Source organism: Ranitomeya imitator, chromosome 3, assembly GCF_032444005.1.
Source record: "Ranitomeya imitator isolate aRanImi1 chromosome 3, aRanImi1.pri, whole genome shotgun sequence".
NCBI lineage: Eukaryota > Metazoa > Chordata > Amphibia > Anura > Dendrobatidae > Ranitomeya > Ranitomeya imitator.
The window spans coordinates 223945553-223965840 of record NC_091284.1 but is presented as its reverse complement, the minus strand read 5'-3'; the positions used below and the strand labels follow the sequence as shown (position 1 = coordinate 223965840).

At 45.6% G+C, this 20288-nt stretch overlaps 1 protein-coding gene across 2 annotated transcripts in view; it reads left to right on the top strand.

Annotated features, from left to right (window-relative positions):
• PLEKHA6 (pleckstrin homology domain containing A6) overlaps positions 1 to 20288 on the top strand; it is a 234861-nt gene that overhangs the window by 93106 nt on the left and 121467 nt on the right. The window contains exon 2 of one of the 2 annotated variants that reach the window (XM_069756182.1): positions 1799 to 1915. The exons of the other annotated variant lie outside the window; for it this stretch is intronic. The gene's annotated coding sequence lies outside the window, so the exon portion shown is untranslated. The remainder of the gene's footprint in view (positions 1 to 1798; positions 1916 to 20288) is intronic. 2 annotated transcript variants of the gene reach the window in all.

The following is a 20288-nucleotide window of genomic DNA, read 5'->3' as shown; positions in this document are numbered from 1 at the left end:
ACAGGTGTCAAATTGACCTATATTGTGCTGAAATACTATTATGTGTCTCATATTTTGCAACATTTTCATTGTCATCACTCAATGTCCCCAAAAGGTTCAAAATCTAAATTCCTCATTAGCATATCTTTCAAGTATGAGACTCTCGGCTACATGCAAGCGATTGGTGGTCGTTAGCTCACCTGTTTAGACCGGCCATCCACAATTCTATGGAAACAGAATGATCACTAATATAATAATGCTGGGTAAGGGCAGGTGCAGACGAGCATATTTTTTGTCATCCGAGAAAGTTGGATCAATTATACAAATGATATTCTGCAAATGATATTCTGATATGATACTCTGATCAAGCTCCGATCAGGGTGTGAGCATATTGTGATCCGATTCTCTTGGATGAGAATAAGATGGAGGATAAAATTTCTCCATCTTCTCCACTGTGTCAGTCAGCGGAAATTGGACTGCATTCGGATGTTATTCGAGTGCAGTCCGATGATTTCCACGCACTCATTAACTTGCAAGGTGCGTGTAATCCGAATATCGGGTCAAATTTGGAAATGCAGCGATTTTTTTTTTCCTCGGGAGACTAAAAAAATCAGACATGTGTACGGCCCCATAGTCTAACATTGGTCCAGGTGCGATCCTATGTTTTGTTGGACCGATAATACGACGGTCTGCACGTGCTCTTAATGACATCATTATCTTGGCAGCGCATTGCCAGTTTATGCATGATGAGATGGTGTGCTGCCAAAATTATGATTGCAAATTGACTTAAAAATCATTTCACCCAATCAACGAGCATTTTGTCAGATAAAACAAGCCTACTTAGATGGGACAATAATTAGGAGCGAAAATGTCTAAAAACACCTTCCCCTATTAGCCCATCTAAGTGGCCATAAGTAAAGTGGACCGTTACAGTTGTTCCTGTATGAAAGTTGTATCAAAATGTAGTCACATGTACAATGTAACAAATTAGGAGTTGTCTACTATGCAGCACTGTGCTCTGTTGTGCATAAATATGTGATTCTTCAGAATTTGTTTTAGTCTTTGCCTGATGAAGAGACGTATGTAGTCTCGAAAGCTTGCAATTTGTTACCATCTTTTCAGTTAGCCATTAAAAGGTATCAACCACTGAGGACTCAAAATTCTAAATATTTTTCTATCTACTGGCTAACATGGTACCAAGATATATATCTTTCCTGTAAGTCTCTAACCCTAATTTTGCTAATTCTGCAAATCCTAAATGTTTAACTAACTGAACTTCCTCTGGCAAAATCAGCTGTTTGCCATAAGTGTGAAAAGCCAACATCTTCCCTGACTCCCCATAACATGGCGGTTTATCTTGGACAAACAAATGATAAATATATAAAGTGTAAGGCCAGAGATATGATTTGTATACAATCTGCAAGGAGTTTGTATGTTCTCCCCGTGTTTCTGTGGGTTTCCTCCGGGTTCTTCGGTTCCTTCCACGCTCCAAAGACACACTGACAGGGAATGTAGATTGTGATCCCCAATGGGGACAGCGATGATAATGTCTGTAAAGCGCTGCGGAATATAATGGGGCTATATAGGCAATGTATAATAATAATTACAATGGCAATATTTTGTTTTCCTATTGAATAAAGTTGTTATATTTTATAACATAACTCTAAAATCCTGGATTTGCATTGAGAGTGACAAGTACGCAAAGGGTTACGTGTCAAGTGTTCCGCTGCAGGTAGATGGCTGCACATCCGGCCACAGCCTGGTTGGCCAGTTTAAATACACACACCCCTAACCCTGCCTTACTCTCTTACTGTTTCAGGTAACCAAGCATGTTTGTGCTAGAGGCGGAAGCATAACCTGTGTCTGCAGAGACAAGTCTGTCTAGCATACATAGTAAGGGATCACAGCCCAAGCACCAGACCTCCAGCCACAGCAAGTGAGTCCTTTGCTTATTTATTGTAGGGAGACCTCCTGTGACGCAGATTGTGTGCACTGACAAAGGATCCAGCTGGGATGTATGCAAGGAATGACAGATGGAGGCAGAGACAGATGACAGGCGGCGCGCATGATGTGGATGATGGGTACAATGCACACGAATGCTGATCGTTCAGTTTTGTAGAATGGAAACGTTCCATACATCCGCCAAGCAATAAAGTGTAGGAATAAATGCGACTAACTATCAGGAACACAACAATTTATCATAAAGTGTCACTGCCGACAGAGATGGTTAGAAATAGTCCCATTCAGGAAACGTTAAGCTATTGTATATATTGTAAGTACTGAGTTTCTGCATTCGGGTTGTAACGATACGTCGCTGTGTTCCTACATGGAAGTCATTTAGCTGGAATCCTATATAACCAAGCACATCAGATCCATCCATGTTCCTCCTTGTGCATGTATATATGGCAGTAATCTGTGCTTTCCGCCAGTCTCAGGGCTTGTGCGCGTTTCATGGACAGGTGTGCTTCCCATTTATTTGGGCGGTTCTACGTGTCCTTATTTTTGTCACCCAATGTGCCTCAAAAAAATAATACCATGACAAGCTGGATTCAATGAATGGGTATTAGATGTGAATTATTATTATTTATATAGCACCATGAGAAAGGGTTACATACAAATGACAGATATCACTTACAGTAAACAAACTAACAATGACAGACTGGTACAGAGGGGCGAGGACCCTGCTCTTGGGGCTTACAGTCTACAGGAATGACTTCAGAATGTGAGTGAATTCAGCCCTTAGCACGGTGGACACTTTTTGGCAGCCATCACACTAGCAGTATATGGTCAGTATTTGTTCAGTATTTTACCTCAGTATTTGTAGCCAAAACTAGGAGTGGGTGATAAATACAGAAGTGGTGCATATGTTTCTATTATACTTTTCCTCTAATTGTTTCACTCCTGGTTTTGGCTTTCAAATACTGAGGTAAAATACTGAGGTAAAATACTGACCAAATTCTGCGAGTGTGACGGCAGCCTTACAGTGATTACAGTTTACTCTGTTTCATGGTTTCTATATATTGCAGAGCCATTGATCTAGCTGCATGAATTCCGTCTTTGCGACGTGCAGATGTGATGTGTTTTGCCATTTAATTCTCGACTTCCTACTAAATATGATTATGGGATAGGGAACCCAGTAAAATCTGTAATGTCACTAACACAGTTGGTGACCTCACACTTTGATTTCCAGTCCTTTAAGAGCTGGCACTTCGCTCAGTACCTAAGTGGCGGTTGTGCTGTATATTTGTGCAGTGAGGTGTGTTACTGTGGGTTGGTCTTTTATAGTTTGTGCAGTGCATCCTGGGTGGAATTATGCTGACGGTCATCCAGATAATTGTCATTATTGATTTTCACAGCTCACTTAATGAAAGGCAGGGATGGCTTTGGAGCGTTAGATTGTGACGGTTTGGCTATGCATTGCCTTTTCACAACACTTAGTAAATGACAATGTTGCCTATAGCTGTGCTCCTGAAGCAGCCTCTAAGTGTTCTCCATCTAATTGTGTATGACAGATTGTCTAGTCCCATCCATCAAATGTTCTTACCTGCAACATACCTTCCATTTTCTCTTTGTGTAGACTACTTGGAACTAGCATTTATAGGTTTCCTGGAGAAATGTTTGGATGTAAATACACATTACTATCTGTAGAGAATTTTATTCCCTATAATTCACTGCAAGTCTCAAAACATGCTAAATCCACAAAATTACAGGCTGAATAACGATTATGGGTCTGTTTTGTTCTATAACAATTGTATTTAAATATTGCTTTTAAAATGCGGAAAACTATGAACTGTTATGCAATTCTTTTGCCTTGTGATATATGTGTACCATTTTATAGGACTGTGAGCAGACACAACCCCTTTACCCCCGAGGGTGGTTTGCATATTAATGACCGGGCGAATTTTTACAATTCTGACCACTGTCCCTTTATGAGGTTATAGCTCTGGAACGCTTCAATGGATCCCGCTGATTCTGAAATTGTTTTCTCGTGACATATCGTACTTCATGATAGTGGTAAAATTTCTTTGATATGACTTGCGATTATTTGTGGAAAAAAATGGAAATTTGGCAAAAAGTTTGAAAATTTTACAATTTTTCAACTATGAATTTTTCATGCCCTTAAATCAGAGAGATATGTCACGCAAAATAGTTAATAAGTAACATTTCCCACATGTCTACTTTACATCAGTACAATTTTGGAACAATTTTTTTTCGTTAGGAAGTTATAACATAATAAGTTTTTACAAAAAAAAGTTTACAAAACCATTTTTTTTTTTAGTGACCACCTAACTTTTGAAATGACTTTGAGGGGTCTATATTCTAGAAGATACTTAAAAGTGACATCATTCTAAAAATTGCACCCCTCAAGGTGCTCAAAACCACATTAAAGAAGTTTATTAACCCTTCAGGTGCGTCACTGGAATTTTTGGAATGTGGGGAAAAAAAATTAACATTTTACTTTTTTCACATTTTTCTCACATTTATTTTGACAAGCATAACAGGAAAAAATGGACCCCAAAATTTGTTGCATAATTTCTCCTGAGTACACCGATACGCCATATGAGGGAGAAATACACTGTTTGGACGCAGTGCAGAGCTTGGAAGGGAAGCAGCGCCATTTGACTTTTTGAATGTAAAATTTCCTGGAATCATTAGGGGATGTCATATCCCATTTGAAGAGCCTCTGATGTGCCTAAACAGTGGAAACACCCTGCAAGTGACCCCATTTTGGAAACTAGACACCTCAAGGAATGTATTTAGATGTGTGGTGAGCACCTTGAACACCCAGGTGCTTGACAGAAGTTTAACATTGAGCTGTGAAAATAATAAAATTGGATTTTCCCCGCAAAAATGTTATTTTAGCCCCAAATTTGGCATTTACATAAGGGTAACAGGAAAAATTGCACCATACAGTTTGTTTTCAATTTTTCCTGAGTGCGCCGATACCCCATATGTGGGGGAATACTACTTTTGAGGCACACTACAAAGCTCAGAAGGGAAGAGGCGCCATATTGGAGTTCAGATTTTGCTAGAATGGTTTCAGGGTTGCTTGTCACATTGGCAGAGCCCCTGAGGTGCCAGAACAACAGAAACCACTCATTTTACAAACTACGCTCCCCAATGAATTCATCTAGTGGTGCAGTGATCATATTAACACCACATGTGCCTCACAGAATTTTATAGCACTGAGCGGTGAAGAAAGAATAAATTACATTTTTACCACTAAAATATTGTTTGAGCCCCAAGTTTTTAATTTTTCTAAGGGCTAATAGGATTTTTTTTACAACAAACTGAGGTCCATTTTTCTGACTGCACTAATACCGTGCAAAGCTCAGAAGGCAAGGAGCGCCAGATTTTACTGTTATGGTTTGCAGGTGCCATGACCCACTGGGAGAGCCCATAAGGTGCCAGAACAGCAGAGCTCCCCATAAGTGACCCCATTTTACAAACTACACCTCTCAATAAATTCATCTAGGGTGCAGTGATCATATTGATACCATGGGTGTGTCAGAGAGTTTTATACCATTGGGCAGTGAATAAAAAATAACTACATTTTGTACCAACAAAATTTTGCTTTAGCTCCAGATTTATATTTTCACACAAGAAGTGGGTAAAAATTGCACCACAATTTGTCCCACAATTTCTACTGAACGTGGCAATACCCCATATGTTGCTATACTGTACTACTTAGCTATGCAGGGAGACTCTGGAGGGACAGAGAGCTATTTGCCTCCTGGAGCGCAGATTTTCCTAGAACAGTTTGCGGACTCCATATACAGAGCCCTTAATTGCTAGAAGCGCAGAATCCCACCTTAAGTGACCTCATTTTGGAAACTATACCCCTTGGGGAATTTATCTACAGGTGTAGTGATGATTTTGACTCTATGGGTATTTTCCAGAAACAAGCAGCAATGAATGTCGCCGAGTGAAAATTGAACACTGACGTTGTAGTGACCAGTACGTTGTAGTGACCAGTACGTTGTAGTGACCAGTATGTTGAAGTCACCAGTACATTATGCCCAGCCTGTGCTTCTGGAGGCATGCACCTGAAAGTTGTGTGAGCTCTCATCGCTTCAGAAATGCCAAACGATGATGATATATGTGGTTTAGGTACACTGTGGGGGTCAGAAGGGAGGGGGGCATTTGGATTTGGAAGTGCAGAATTTGCTACATTTCTTTTGGCAGGTGAGGAGCCATTTTGCTTTTCCAGAGCTTTTGTTCTACTAGTAACGTGGAAGCCCCTATATTTCCGTTAACAGATGATGGACCTGAGTGAGGGTTTGATTTTCTTGTGGATTGATTTGAAGCTTTTATTTGTAACATTTTACATAACGTTTGGGATCATATTTATCCGACGCTCTACACTGAGCACTGACTATGGGGTTTCCATCTAAATCTCTGAGTGACGTGATACAGGTGAAACCCTGAGGGATCCATTCACTATAGTGAGGCCATAGAGTTACTCTGGACGCCATCTGGCCTCTGTTCAGTGCAGTTCTTTTCTGAAGAGCACAAAACTGCTCCTAAAAAGACGGACACCATCGGATCACAGGTCTGACGGCGTCCACAGTTCCTCCATCTGCCACATTACAGGAAATCTTCCGCCAGAGGTTCCGTTTGAATCACGTATTTCAGAGATTTACACGGAAATCCCGGTGCAAGCGCTCAGCGAAGGATAAATCGTGAAAAAATGCGAAAAAACCACAAAAAATCAGCAACGTGTCCACACAGCCTAAGAATGAAAAATGGTATTTCTATCTGAGACATTTGTAGCACATCCACAAAAATGTCTGGTAGATGCAGGTCTTGCATTTCTCTAAAAATTACATGATTGATTATGTAGTGAAGGATCCGAGTGACTGACTTCAAGTACAGGAAAGATATATATCTTGGTACCGTGTTTTGACTTCAAGTTGAGATTTTTGAAAACTAAAAGGAAGTACAAGGCTCTTCTTTCTTCAGGAGAACACCGCTCTTCTGCCTCACGGCTTCTTCGGTTGCCAGAGGGCTCGTGTTCTCCTCAAGATTGACAGATCGTACCAATCAGTGGTCACACCACTGATCCAAATTGAGTAGACTCCCATGGTGCTAGCAGAGGCAGCTTGCTTCTGCAGCCTAGGAGGAGCGCAGAAGGGGATGAGGATGGTTGGACTTGGTGGCCTGGCCAGTTTTAGGGCAGTGCAAGCATAGAGCCTGTAAGTGGCATGCACTCATTGCCTTAGTAATTGGCCACTACTCTGAGGACTGCAGGGTGGACAGTAACCGAGGCAAAAAGCTGTATAGAATAAAATTTAAAATCCCTCTGTTCTTGGTTCGGAGAGGATTTTTAATCCGAGGTAAATTACAATGTTTCTTGCGTTTTGAAAGCAATTTGCAATTTTAACCATTTTAGAAATTGAGACAACTCCTTTAAATTTATAAGACTAAGTTTAAATAGTTTTAACACTGCGGGTGCTTAAAACAGCTGTTTCATTCATTTAACAGTGGATGCACTGTACAGCCTCAAACTCCTTAGTCATCTACTGTAAATATTTAATTACTTTGGATTATAGGCATATGTATATTGTAGATTCTTACACAGGTAGACCGTGCTAAATGATGCACATTGAACTTTTGAAACAGCACGGTAAGCATAGGCTGCCAATGTCCTTAGCAGTGCAAGTTCTGTTAATCCAGAACAAGGTGCTGCTGAGACCAATGATTTTTAAGCCTGCTTAAAAATCTTTTCACCAGATGACAGTGTTGCTTGTTTGGTGGTTGATGAGCAGTTTATTTATTCTACAACACTCATTCACAATAAGCATTCAGTGTAAATGCAACTTTAGAGTCTGCATTTGGGGTCTCATATAGGTGACAGAAATGTCCATACATTTCGTGACGTCCAGGCATTGCACACCCTATCAGCCATTGGCAAGGCCAACCAGTATCCTACAGGTCCTTCATTCAGACTGAAGTTTCAGGGTATGAGCCTGTAGGGAGGAGAGCCAACTAATGGTCTCTATTGCGTGTCTGGGCCAGAACTGTCGGGGCTGTCATTGTTGTTTCAGGGGGAAAAGATTTCTGACAGAAGCAGTTCAGGACACCTGACTGATGGGGGGCAGGTCCGACATAAATAGCGGTCTAAGCGGGAAGATGGGACTCTTGGCGGGGAACGAGGTTGTGAGCAGTGAGACGGTTGACTCCTTTCAGATGGACCCATGCCAGCTAGCTGTGCCTGTATTCCTGGCTAGCGAGACTGCCAACACATCCTACCCTCAGCCCAGAGAGACTTCTGCACCGGGTAGTGACCAGGATAGAGTTTATAACTTTCCTTCGTTCACCATCGCGGAGGCACCGCTTAGTCCCATGCTTGCGGTGCCTGCTGAGGACTGGCCCATGCATATGGCTGTGTCTGCTGGACTTTAATTCTACTGCAGCCTTGCCTACTGAACTTTCTGCTTCTTTCACTGCCGCCGAGGGATCTTCCAGCCACCTTCTCCCACCGCACAAAGACCTGTTATTACCTTCTACATTTGACCTTCCCATTCGCAAGTTCACGCCATTTACCCTACTTGTACTATCACTGTTTGATATAAATGTACCTGTTAACCCTTGCTCTGCCTTTTGCGTGTCACTGCATCCTACGCACTTGCTAACATACTACACTTGGCGTAGTCGGCAGGATGCAGTCCAATAGCATGCAGGCGGCAGACCAAGCAGTTGGGGTTGGCCCCAGGACTAGCCTCTCCCTGGGGGCCATGCTGAGCAATTTGCCCAAATTCACGGGGAGCAACACTATGCTGTGGAGCTGGGCTGAACGCCTTAGAGGCATGATGAGAATGCACCCCATGATCCCTGCGCTGGAGGCTGAGGTGGCCATTATGGCACTGGACGGAGAAGCCAGGGATTCAGTAATGTTACGAACCCCACGAGACCGGCATACATTTAACAAGGTGTTATAGATCTTGGAGGAGACTCACGGAGACCCCACAGATGTAGGGAAACTGAGAATACATCTTTTTAGCAGAATGCAGAGGGAAGGGGAGACCATAACCCAATATATGACTGCATTACAAGAACTACACACTGCAATTATTAGAAAAGACGGCAGGGGAGTAGGACCCAGAGACAGTGTTACAAGACCTCCTAGTGACAGGATTGCGAGACATGCTGACAAAACAAGCCCTGCAAGAAAGTGTACGGGTGAACCCCAAATGACTTTCCCTTAAGTAGGAAGTGAGGCATGCATGCGTGATCAGGAGCAGGGGGTCATAGTCCCGGTGGGGAGGTCCAGAGCGTTGGGGTGTCTATAAATGCCATTGCTGAACCCCAATGGGTGGAATAACTGATGAGAGAACTTCTGAATGCCACCGTAACTCCAGAATGCTTCACCGGCCAAGGCCCATCACTTGTTACAACTGCGGAGAGAGCGGACACGTTACACAGGAGTGCACTTGCTGAGGAATAGTGACGTCTCGCCGCCCTTTAAACTAGAGGGCTCTGAGCTGGGGGGGGCACTGCCCGGAGCCAGAAAAGGCGAGGAAGAGTAGTGGAAGTCCCACAAGTTTAGTGTCAACATGCCCCCTGATATGTGCAGAAATGGACAGACGTAAAGTGCGATGCCTGGTGGACACGGGTTCGCAGGTGACAACGATGCCAGAAGCCTACTTCCGAGGACATTTTCCCAGAGCAAAATGGCCTGAATGGAGGGCCCTGTGATAAAGTTAATGGCGGCCAACCAACTGCCCATCCCGGTCGCAGGGGTGGTATGGATGCAAGTGTCTATCTGTGGGAAAGACCTGGGATGGAAAGGCGTGGTACTGACACAAGGAGAAGTGAGTAATGGACTAGCTGTCACCTTGGGGATGAATGTGCTGAAGGAGTTTGGAAGTCTCCTCATCACAGAGCCATCTAACGAGACTGTAAAAAAGTGGCGCCCACATACACCGCAGAGAAGAAATTTTCAACAACTAGCACGAGTGGCCCAAGTGCAAGAGTCTAGCTGTAAGGGAGGAGTGTTAGGAAAGGTAATTGTCCCGGCCTCCACCAAAATCGTTCTTTCACCTGGACAAACAGTACTGTCCCTGCCCGTTCGTGCCTGTGTCCCCTTGGAGGGGGTTGAGGTCCAAATCGAATCATCTTCTCCAGATCAACTAAACTACCCACAGGGCTCTTAGTGGCACATACATTAACCATTGTGTGGGAAGGGACTGTTCCGGTGCATTAACTTAGGAGATCAGGACATTGTTGTTGCTCCCAGAAGTGTAATAGCCTTAATAATGAATCTACCTGAGGAAATAATGCCCCTCCCAAACAGTACAACTGGAGGTACAACCTGGAGACCCCTGGACTGCATCAGTAAACTCTGTCTCCGCGCCAGAACCTCTTTACATCAAGGAGGGCCGACCCATACTGGAACAAATGCGGGCCGAGCTGGCCGAACTCAAACCCATTCAGGTGCAACAAGTAGAAGCTCTGCTGAGAAGGTATAGAGAAGTTTTCACCCTCCATGAGGATGATTTTGGCTGCACCACAGCCATTACGCACAAAATACCAACTGCGAGCACCGCGCCCATAAAAGAGCGTTACCAGCAAATTCCCCCACAGTTATACCATACCAGGAAGTGGAGAGCATGCTGAAATCAGATGTTGCAAGCCGGCGTGATTAGAGAGAGCCAGGGTCCGTGGGCTGCTCCAATTGTATTAGTACGGAAGAAAGAGAGCACCTTACGTTTTTGTGTGGATTACCAAAAACTCAACACCTGTACTGTGAGGGACTCGTACCTGTTACTCCGGATTGAGGAGTCCCTATCTGCTTTGGGGAAAGCTAGGTTCTTCTCTACACTGGACCTCGCCAGCGGCTACTGGCAAGTATCCATGTCTGAACAAGATCGAGCAAAGACTGCCTTCATTCTTCCCATAGGCCTGTACGAGTTCAATTATATGCCGTTCAGCTTAGCCAACGCTCCCGGAACTTTTCAACGTCTCATGGAGAGGTGCCTAGGGGACTTAAACTTTGAATTGATGCTCATCTACCTGGATGACATTATAGTCTTTGCGGCTTCATTTGAGCAACATCTACAGGACCTAGAACAAGTGTTGGCCTGCCTTCAGAGACACGGACTAAAAGTAAAGCGGCAGAAGTGTCATTTGTTCCGCACGCAAATTGAATACTTGGGCCATGTCGTTTCTGTGGGCCATGTCAAGACTGGCCCACTCAAGAGACCGTGAAGGATGTGCGGGCGTTCCTGGGACTGACTGGTTATTATAGGCGGTTTGTGAAGAACTTCGCTCAACGGGCAAAGCCCTTACAGAAGCTGTTGAAAAAGGTTCCCTCGGGTGCCGAGAACTGGAAGATCTGCTGGAAGGAATCACAAGAAGAGGCCTTTCAAGATCTCAAAAAGGCACTCACCAAAGCTCCTATTCTGGCTTACGCGGATTTCTCTTAACTGTTCATTCTCCACACCGACGGGAGTCTGCTTGGACTTGGGGCTGTGTTGTCACAGATACGGGACGGAGGAGAGAGGGTGATCGCTTATGTAAGTCGGTCCCTTCACGATTCCGAACGCAATCCAGACAATTACAGTTCTTTCAAGTTGGAGCTCCTGGCGTTGGTGTGGGCTTTGACGGTAGATTCACGAAATAGCTATCTGGCTCCAAAGTGTTGGTACATACTGATGACAACCCACTTGTGCACCTGGAGAATGCGAGACTGGGGGCCCTGGAACAGCGATGGGTAGCCAGAATGGTGAAATTCAACTATAAGATTGCCTACAAAAGGGGGGCAGAAAATACCCACGCCGATGCTTTGTCCAGGAGGAAGAGTGCCAGACCTGAGTGGGATAGAGACGAAGAGCTAGAAGACGATGAGGTCCCTAGATTCCGGAGGTCCACCAGGACAGTGGTGGCAGTGCAGGGACAGATACATTCCTCATCCCAGACGGCATACTGGGACGAACTCGAGATGAGTGGGTTCAGCTTCAACAGGAAGATGGTGAGCTGGCGATGTTAAGACAATGTGTGACTTCTCAGAGACAGAAAGGTACTTTGTCCCTGGAGGTGTTGCAGATCCTATGACAGTGGGATCAACTCCGGATAAAGAACGGCTTATTATATTATTATTATTATAAATTTTTATGGCGCCATTTATTCCATGGCGCTTTACATGTGAATAGGGGTCAAATATAGACAAATACAATTAAACAGGAGCAGAAAAAGAAGGCATAGAGGTACATAAGGAGGGAGGACCCTGCCCGTGAGGGCTCACAGTCTGCATCGGAAAACACAACTGCGGAGTGAGCCAAATGTGACCTGGCAAGTCCTCGTTCCAACTACGTCATTGTCTGAAATAGCGGTCGCTGCACACGAGCAATAAGCCCATTTTGGTTCAGAAAAAACCTTCCAATGGCTACAAAGGGTCATCTTCCACCCCCAGTTGAAAACGAAAGTGGACAAGGCCTGTAAGAAGTGCCGGACATGTGAACTGGCTAAACCGCCAGAGCAGAGGGCTCCCGTTAAGTCCATTGTAACCTTCACTCCCCGGGAACTTTTGACAATAGACTATCTAACCATCGGCCCGGCTCATCAGGGCTATGAACATTGCCTGGTGACAGTGGATCACTTCACAAAATTTGCCGTGGTGAGTCCGACCTGGGATCAGACAGCTGCATACGCAATATGTAAGAACTTCATCCAACCCTATGGGTGTCCGAAGAGAATTCACTCTGATCAGGGAGCTTGTTTCTTGGGAAGAGTAATGGATGAATTGCACTGCCTGTACCGGACAAGTCTCATACCACACCACACCGTACCATTCTCAAGGTGATGGTGCCTGTGAATGATTTAACCATACACCAATTCAGATGCTAAGAACTCTAGAGGAGGATCGGAAGGCCCGGTGGCCAGAGTATGTTCCTGAACTGGTATGGGTATATAATAATCAAGTACATCGGACCACGGGATATACACCTTACTCTCTTCTGTTCGGTCGAGAAGGAAAAGGAATCAACGAGATGGCATTGGACCCAGAAGAGGACTACCCATGGACGGGGGTGTCTGTCATGATATGTACTTTTGCCCTGTCCTGTATTTGAATAATACGCCATTTGATGTATGTAACTGTTCTCTGGTTTCTATTAGCTGTAATTTATGTATTTTCTTGGCTGGGAGTTCACCTGTAACAATGTCTCCTTCCCCCAATACTTGCAGCCCTCAGCTCTAATGTAATTAAGCTTTGTCAACATCACTAGTAGAGGAATAGCCATTCTTCCTCACAGCAGGTGGCTAGTCAAATGTACATATTACATAGACTGAGCGGAGCCCACCAGTCTAGAATCTTCTCATTGACCCAACCATTGAATAGAAGGTGTGACCCCTACCCCTTCATGGGCGGATCTCAGGAGCTCAGACAATCTATTCTTATTTTGAGATCAGATGTGAGTTGATCCTTGAAGGAGAAGGAGTGGGGATTCTTAGCTGAGGCAAGACCCCATGTCCATCTGGGACTGCGGAAGCGAACGGGGCGAGACTTGAGCTGAGGACATATCTCGTCGTTCGTGAGATTGTTTTGGGATCCCTTGGACTAATTGTGGACTATTGCTTTGTTACCTGGCACAAGGATTATCGGGAGGTGCCCCCGAACCTGTTCCACTAGACTAATTGTGGACTCTGTAGATCTACCTGCATGTGTTGTTCCAGCGTTCTTGATAATAAATCTGTGGAATCATCCCTTGGCCTGTTGTCCCTTCTTGCTCTGCCGTACACCCCGTCACAAACTGGTGGCAAGCAGTGGGATCAGAGCAGAAGGAATGGAGGACAATGGCCCAACATCGGGAACCAACACCGCAGAGTACAAGAACTGGACTTTGGGGAGCCTACAATCAAAGGCCCGTGAAGTAGGAGTCCGTTTTAAGGGACTCTCCAAGGAGCAGCTTATTGAGGCTTTGGAAGGAGTTCGCCTGCAAGATGACGCTGAGGAAGGACCCTCACAGCAAATGGAGGAAAGACTGCAGCCTGAGGTAAATACCCAAAAAAGTCAGTGGGTTGTGTGGTACGAGGAGGAGTTGGCATTGCTGGGAGAAGAGGCCACCATAGACGATAAGAGGGAGGCCATTCACAGAGCTCAGGAGAGGGAGGCCATTCACAGAGCCGAGGAGAGGAAGGCCATTCACAGAGCCGAGGACAGAGCTCAGGAGATGGCATTGCTGGAGAGGCAGATCGCTTTGGAAGCAGCTAGAAGCTCCAGACAGACTGTAACCCCAGCACCCACCATGAGGGAACTCCCCAGAGTGTCCCGCAAAGACTTCAAGCCCTTTAATGAGGCTGCAGGCGACATTGAGGGCTTCTTCCAGGACTTTGAGCATCAGTGTCGATTAATGGAAGTCCCGGAAAGGGACCGAGTCCGACATCTGGTGGGGCTCTTAGAGGGTGGAGCTGTCGCAGCCTATAGAGTTATGGACCCTCAGGTGAACTGTGAGTATGCGGAGATTAAACGGACTATTCTAGAACATTATGCTGTTACCCCAGACACTTACAGGACTCAGTTCCGTACTTTAGCCTGTGATGAGGAAGTGTCTTTCAAGATGTATGCCCACAGACTCAAACAAATATGTCATCGCTGGCTGGAGGCAGAGGAGGCCTTAACCTGGGAGACCTTCCTCCAGGTTATCCTAAAAGAGCAGTTTTACTTCAAGTGCCCTGCTGAGATCCGGGAATGGGTGCGTGAGAGGAGACCAGCCACTGTGGAGGAAGCTGCAGCTCTAGCTGATGAGGCTCTCACCATCAAGCCTCAGTGGAGGGTTCTGTTGGAGGATGGAGAGAGGCCTACCAGCTCCACAACACTGGTGGCCCCCTGTTCTTCTGTCCCCATTGTCCCCCGTTCCTCTAAGCCACCACCTCATGCTGATATGCGTGTAAATGTGCCTCCAGTTGCTTCTACTGCGTTTTCTGGAATACGACGAGGAGAGGAAGTAGCAGAGCGCAGGTGTTATGGTTGTGGGCATCTGGGGCATCTGCAGGCCTCATGCCCAGCCAGCTCATGGAGAAGTCGTCCTCAAACCCCTACAGCACCTTCAGGTGGGAGCCGGCCTCCAGGTTCCCTTACCCCTCACCCAAGAGGACGCCTTGGATGGAGTGAGACCCAGCACAAATGCTATCGATGTGGACAGCCGGGGCATCTGCAAGCCTCCTGCCCAGCTGTTCAAATGAGGATTAATCCTGTACCCAGTTGTATTATTAATTATGTACACCCAAGTGCCATGGAGGACGACGTGTCACCACTACGTGAGGACTGGCCTAGTGCCTCACCCACCCATATTGCACCACTAGGAGTTTATGGTGTGCGACCTGCAGCTATGACGACTTCTGCTCATCGAGGTAAGCACTTGCAGGAGGTCGTGCTGGATGGACAGAGACTTATTGGATTTTGTGACTCAGGGGCTTTCCTCACACTGGCTGATCCCCGAGTGGTTCGGCCTGAGGCAATCCATCGAGGACCTGGGATTGTCATTGAACTGGCTGGTGGACAATGGAGGACTATTCCCACAGCCACTGTGGATCTGAACTTTGGTTTTGGGGTCAGGCGATGTGTGGTTGGGGTGATGGGTGGTCTGCCTGCAGATGTTCTCCTGGGCAATGATGTGGGAGAGCTACGATGCCAATTCGTGGCTGCATGAAGCCACATGTAAGTTACGCTCTGCCTGTGTGTACTTAACCAGCGACCTGTAGAGGTCCCTGGTACGTACACAAATTGGGAGGGGAAGGGATTGTCATGATATGTACTTTTGCCCTGTCCTGTATTTGAATAATACGCCATTTGATGTATGTAACTGTTCTCTGGTTTCTATTAGCTGTAATTTATGTATTTTCTTGGCTGGGAGTTCACCTGTAACAATGTCTCCTTCCCCCAATACTTGCAGCCCTCAGCTCTAATGTAATTAAGCTTTTTCAACATCACTAGTGGAGGAATAGCCATTCTTCCTCACAGCAGGTGGCTAGTCAAATGTACATATTACATAGACTGAGCGGAGCCCACCAGTCTAGAATCTTCTCAGTGACCCAACCATTGAATAGAAGGTGTGACCCCTACCCCTTCATGGGCGGATCTCAGGAGCTCAGACAATCTATTCTTATTTTGAGATCAGATGTGAGTTGATCCTTGAAGGAGAAGGAGTGGGGATTCTTAGCTGAGGCAAGACCCCATGTCCATCTGGGACTACGGAAGCGAACGGGGCGAGACTTGAGCTGAGGACATATCTCGTCGTTCGTGATATTGTTTTGGGATCCCTTGGACTAATTGTGGACTATTGCTTTGTTACCTGGCACAAGGATTATCGGGAGGTGCCCCCGAACCTGTTCCACTGGACTAATTGTGGACTCTGTAGATCTACCTGCATGTGTTGTTCCAGCGTTCTTGATAATAAATCTGTGGAATCCCTTAGCCTGTTGTCCCTTCTTGCTCTGCCGTACACCCCGTCTCAGTGTCCTCCTGAGTTTGGAAACATTGACACCCCCTGCAGACCCTACACAGTTTGGTCCAGACCAGATTACAGGAGCTGGTACGTGCATCCGGAGCAACAGAGTTTTGAGTTGGAGATTGTTTCTTAGTGCGGGAGAAGTGCCCTCGAGACAAGCTGGAAAATCGTTGGGAGAAAGACCCGTATTGGGTGAAGAGAACAGTTAGTCCAGAGGGACCTGTCTACGAAGTCCAGCCTGAAGGAAAGGAAGATGCACCCACTTGAACTCTTCACCAGAATATGCTCCGACCCTGCCTGTCTAAGAACCCTGTCAGAGTAGGAGAGAAGCCCGAGGCTCCTGAGACGGCCCAAACGCCAGTGGAAGAAGCGGACGAAGAAGGGGGTGAAGGATTAAGCTCCGAGAGGTTGGAACCAGAGGATACAGGCTCAACCATGGCTCTTCCATCACAGCCAAATTCAGCCCCACAAGAGAGCTCCACTGCTTTTCCTGGTCTGAGATGCTGCAAACGAACAACAGCTGGCAGGTCCTCCAATCACTATGACCAAGAAAATTTTGTCTGGCAACAATACGCACAGAAAAAGAGAAGACAGTCACACACTCCTTGAAGAGTTTCGCCTGTGGAATGGCGAGGAAAAGAGAGGAGGAGTGTACGGAGGAGACACAAACTAACGGTCTCTCTTGCGTGTCTGGGCCAGAACTGTCGGCGCTGTCACCATTGTTGCAGGGAGAAGAGATTTCTGACGGGAGTAGTTCAGGACACCTGACTGATGGGGGCAGGTCCGACATAAATAGCGGTCTGAGCGGGAAGACGAGACTCTTGGCGAGGAACGAGCTTGTGAGCAGTGAGGTGGTTGACTCCTTCTCGACGGACCCACGCCAGCTAGCTGCGCCTGTATTCCCAGCTAGCGAGACTGCCGACACATCCTACCCTCAGCCCAGAGAGACTTCAGCATCGGGTAGTGACCAGGATGGAGTTCATACCTTTCCTCCGCTCACCATCGTGGAGGCACCGCTTAGTCCCATCCTTGTGGTACCTGCTGAGGACTGCACAGTGCCTGTGGCTGTGTCCACTGGACTGTGTGCTTCTACTGCGGCCTTGTCTACTGAATCTTCTTCTTTCACTGTGCCGCCGACCATCATCTTGTCCCCCATCGTGTGCCCGGATCAGGAGACCACGTGCCGAAGGACCAGTCATCGCAAGGAGACAGTGCATCGCCCTTCTACGGGACCGGATCGGAGACATCTCACGCCGCCTGCGGCACTGCCGAGGGATCTTCCAGCCACCTTCCTCCACCACACAGAGACTGATAAGTTAACCTGTTATTACCTGCTACATTTGACTTTCCCATCCACATGTTCATGCGCTTTACCCCCCTGCTTGTACTATCATTGTTTGATATAAAAGAACCTGCTCTGACTCCTGTGTGTCACTGCATCCTACGCACCTTCTAAAATACTACATGCCCACGGTCAGGCAGATATGAGCAGCTCCGCTGTTCTATTAACTCTGCTGAAACTTCTGAATTGAAGGATGGAAATGACTGGTCCCGCACATCAATGTCCAATCATTCCTGACACCTGAACCCAACTGCACCACTAAACCGAAACCTTCAGCATCTTTTCAGTGCTGGAGCCTTTTTCAGGTGTCACATCACCAAGGCCAGGCATATCGGTGACACATATACTCTGTGCAGCTTTTTGACACCTAATGGTACAGCAGTATAATGTAGAGACAGAGACCCTAAGTCCAGTGATTTCTCTTTTACTGTCTGCTGTACTTTTCAGAATATCAATGTTTTATCAGCAGGAGAGGGCTAGTAAACCTTATGCCACTACATTCATGTGTCCCCACCACTGATTGGCAGCTTTCTGCCTATGCACAGTGTACACAGAGAGCTGCCAACCAGATAAATAAATAAAATAATGATTTTATTGATTGGCAGCAAACAACAGAGTAAGTGTATATCACTGGCATCAGGGTCTCTGCCCCTTCATCAGGCTGTTATCAGATGGGGTAGCAAAAACCTGGTGACAGATTCCCTTTAGTTACTTTCAATTTAATAGATATCCAATGTGAAAAATGTTGTGCTCCTCTATTTTTAGTAGCTTTAGGCCATGTTCCCATGTGTAAAAATGCTGCTTTTTTGTTTTCTCCTTTGACTAAGGTTTTTTTAAGGCTGTGTGCCCACGATAAGTTTTTTTGCGTTTTTCGTGCTGCATATTTTTACTGTGTCAAAAACGCAGTATCTTAGAGTTCCAGAAGAGTCGACGGGATATATAGAAATCTCCTGCACACCGTGCTTCTTTTTATTCAGTGCAAACTAACCTGTGGCACGTGTTTGAAATCCCTAAGGGTATGTGTCCACATTCAGGATGGCCGGCGGTTTTGACAGAGCGGCAAACTCGCTCTGCCCAAAGCTCCGCCCCCTTCTGGAGACGCGATGATGCCGGATGTGTTCATTGCACACATCCGGAATCATCGCACCCCACACATAGGGCCCTGTGTTATACCTTGTGGCAGCGCAGCGTCACCGCAAGGTAAACGGACATGCTGCGATCTAAAAAGACGCGCCGCATGTCCGGAATCGCAGGGCCGCCGGATGCGTGTTACCACGCATAGTGGAGACGGGATTTCATGAAATCCCCTCCACTATGCTGTAACATCTGGACGCTGCGTGTTTGACGCTGCGTCTTTATGCAGCGTCAAACACGCAGCGTTTCCTGAACGTGGAAACATACCCTAACAGGTCAATTTCTTTTGCGAGTATGCTGGGTTTTATGTGCAGATTTTTCCCATAGACTTGCAGTAGATGCAAAAAATCGGCAAGAAAAAAAAGCATGTGTGTTTCAGTGGTGGCAACGCATCAAAATAATATAATCCGCAAATACCTGTATCAAAAAAGTTTTTTCTAAGCGAAATACCAAGAAGTATAAAAGCAGGTTTGTTTAAAACATGACATACCAACAAGAGACAAAAAACACAGCGTCAAAAACATGATGAAAATGTATATAACCCAATTTATGTAATAAGTGCAGAAAATCTGGGACATAAAAACTCACCAAAAGCAGAACGTAGTCTAATGCAGGTTTTAGTGCAGATCCGGGATTAAAAATTGCGCCTTTTACACACTTTTTTAATGTTTAAACCCCACAGTGACCACATATTTTCATGAAGTCTTTTTTACTTTCTTTGAACAGATTTTCTGCACCAAAAGCACAGCAGAAAAAAAAGCGGCATTTATGCGACATGGGAACATGGCCTTTAATATCTCCCCTTTCTCCCCGTAACATTGCATTATTATCCCATTTCATGTATCTCAGTTGCCCATTGGTTTTACCTTTATTTGAAAATATACAAGTAACACCAAAATAGTATTTTTCATAATTTTTTTTTCTGAAATAAGATTCCTTAGATTTCTTTACAAGCTGGTATCATGCCTTACAGTGATAGTAATTGGAGCCACCAGAAAGCATGCCTTTTTATATATTTTGCTTCAGGAAGATATTTGACTCTTTCTTCCTTGCACCTTGATTTGTACCATACAATGCATCGCTTTGTTTTGGATGGTTCATATTTCACGTTGACAATAATCTCTGAAATTCAGAAACTGGTGTCCACCGCCATGCTTTCTAGTCTGGATTGTTATAACAAATGTGTAACATTATGTGAATATATGCTTATACTGTACTAAATGGTAGCCCGATTACTCTAGAATATGTATGTAGTTTATTTATGAAGATTTTAGAATAATACATTGAATACACAGGATTTGGCCGGCCGCGACCATTTAGCGAAGCGTGGTTCAACTCTCGCGCCAATTCGCGGCTGGACTGCGCCTGTCGCTGATTGTTTG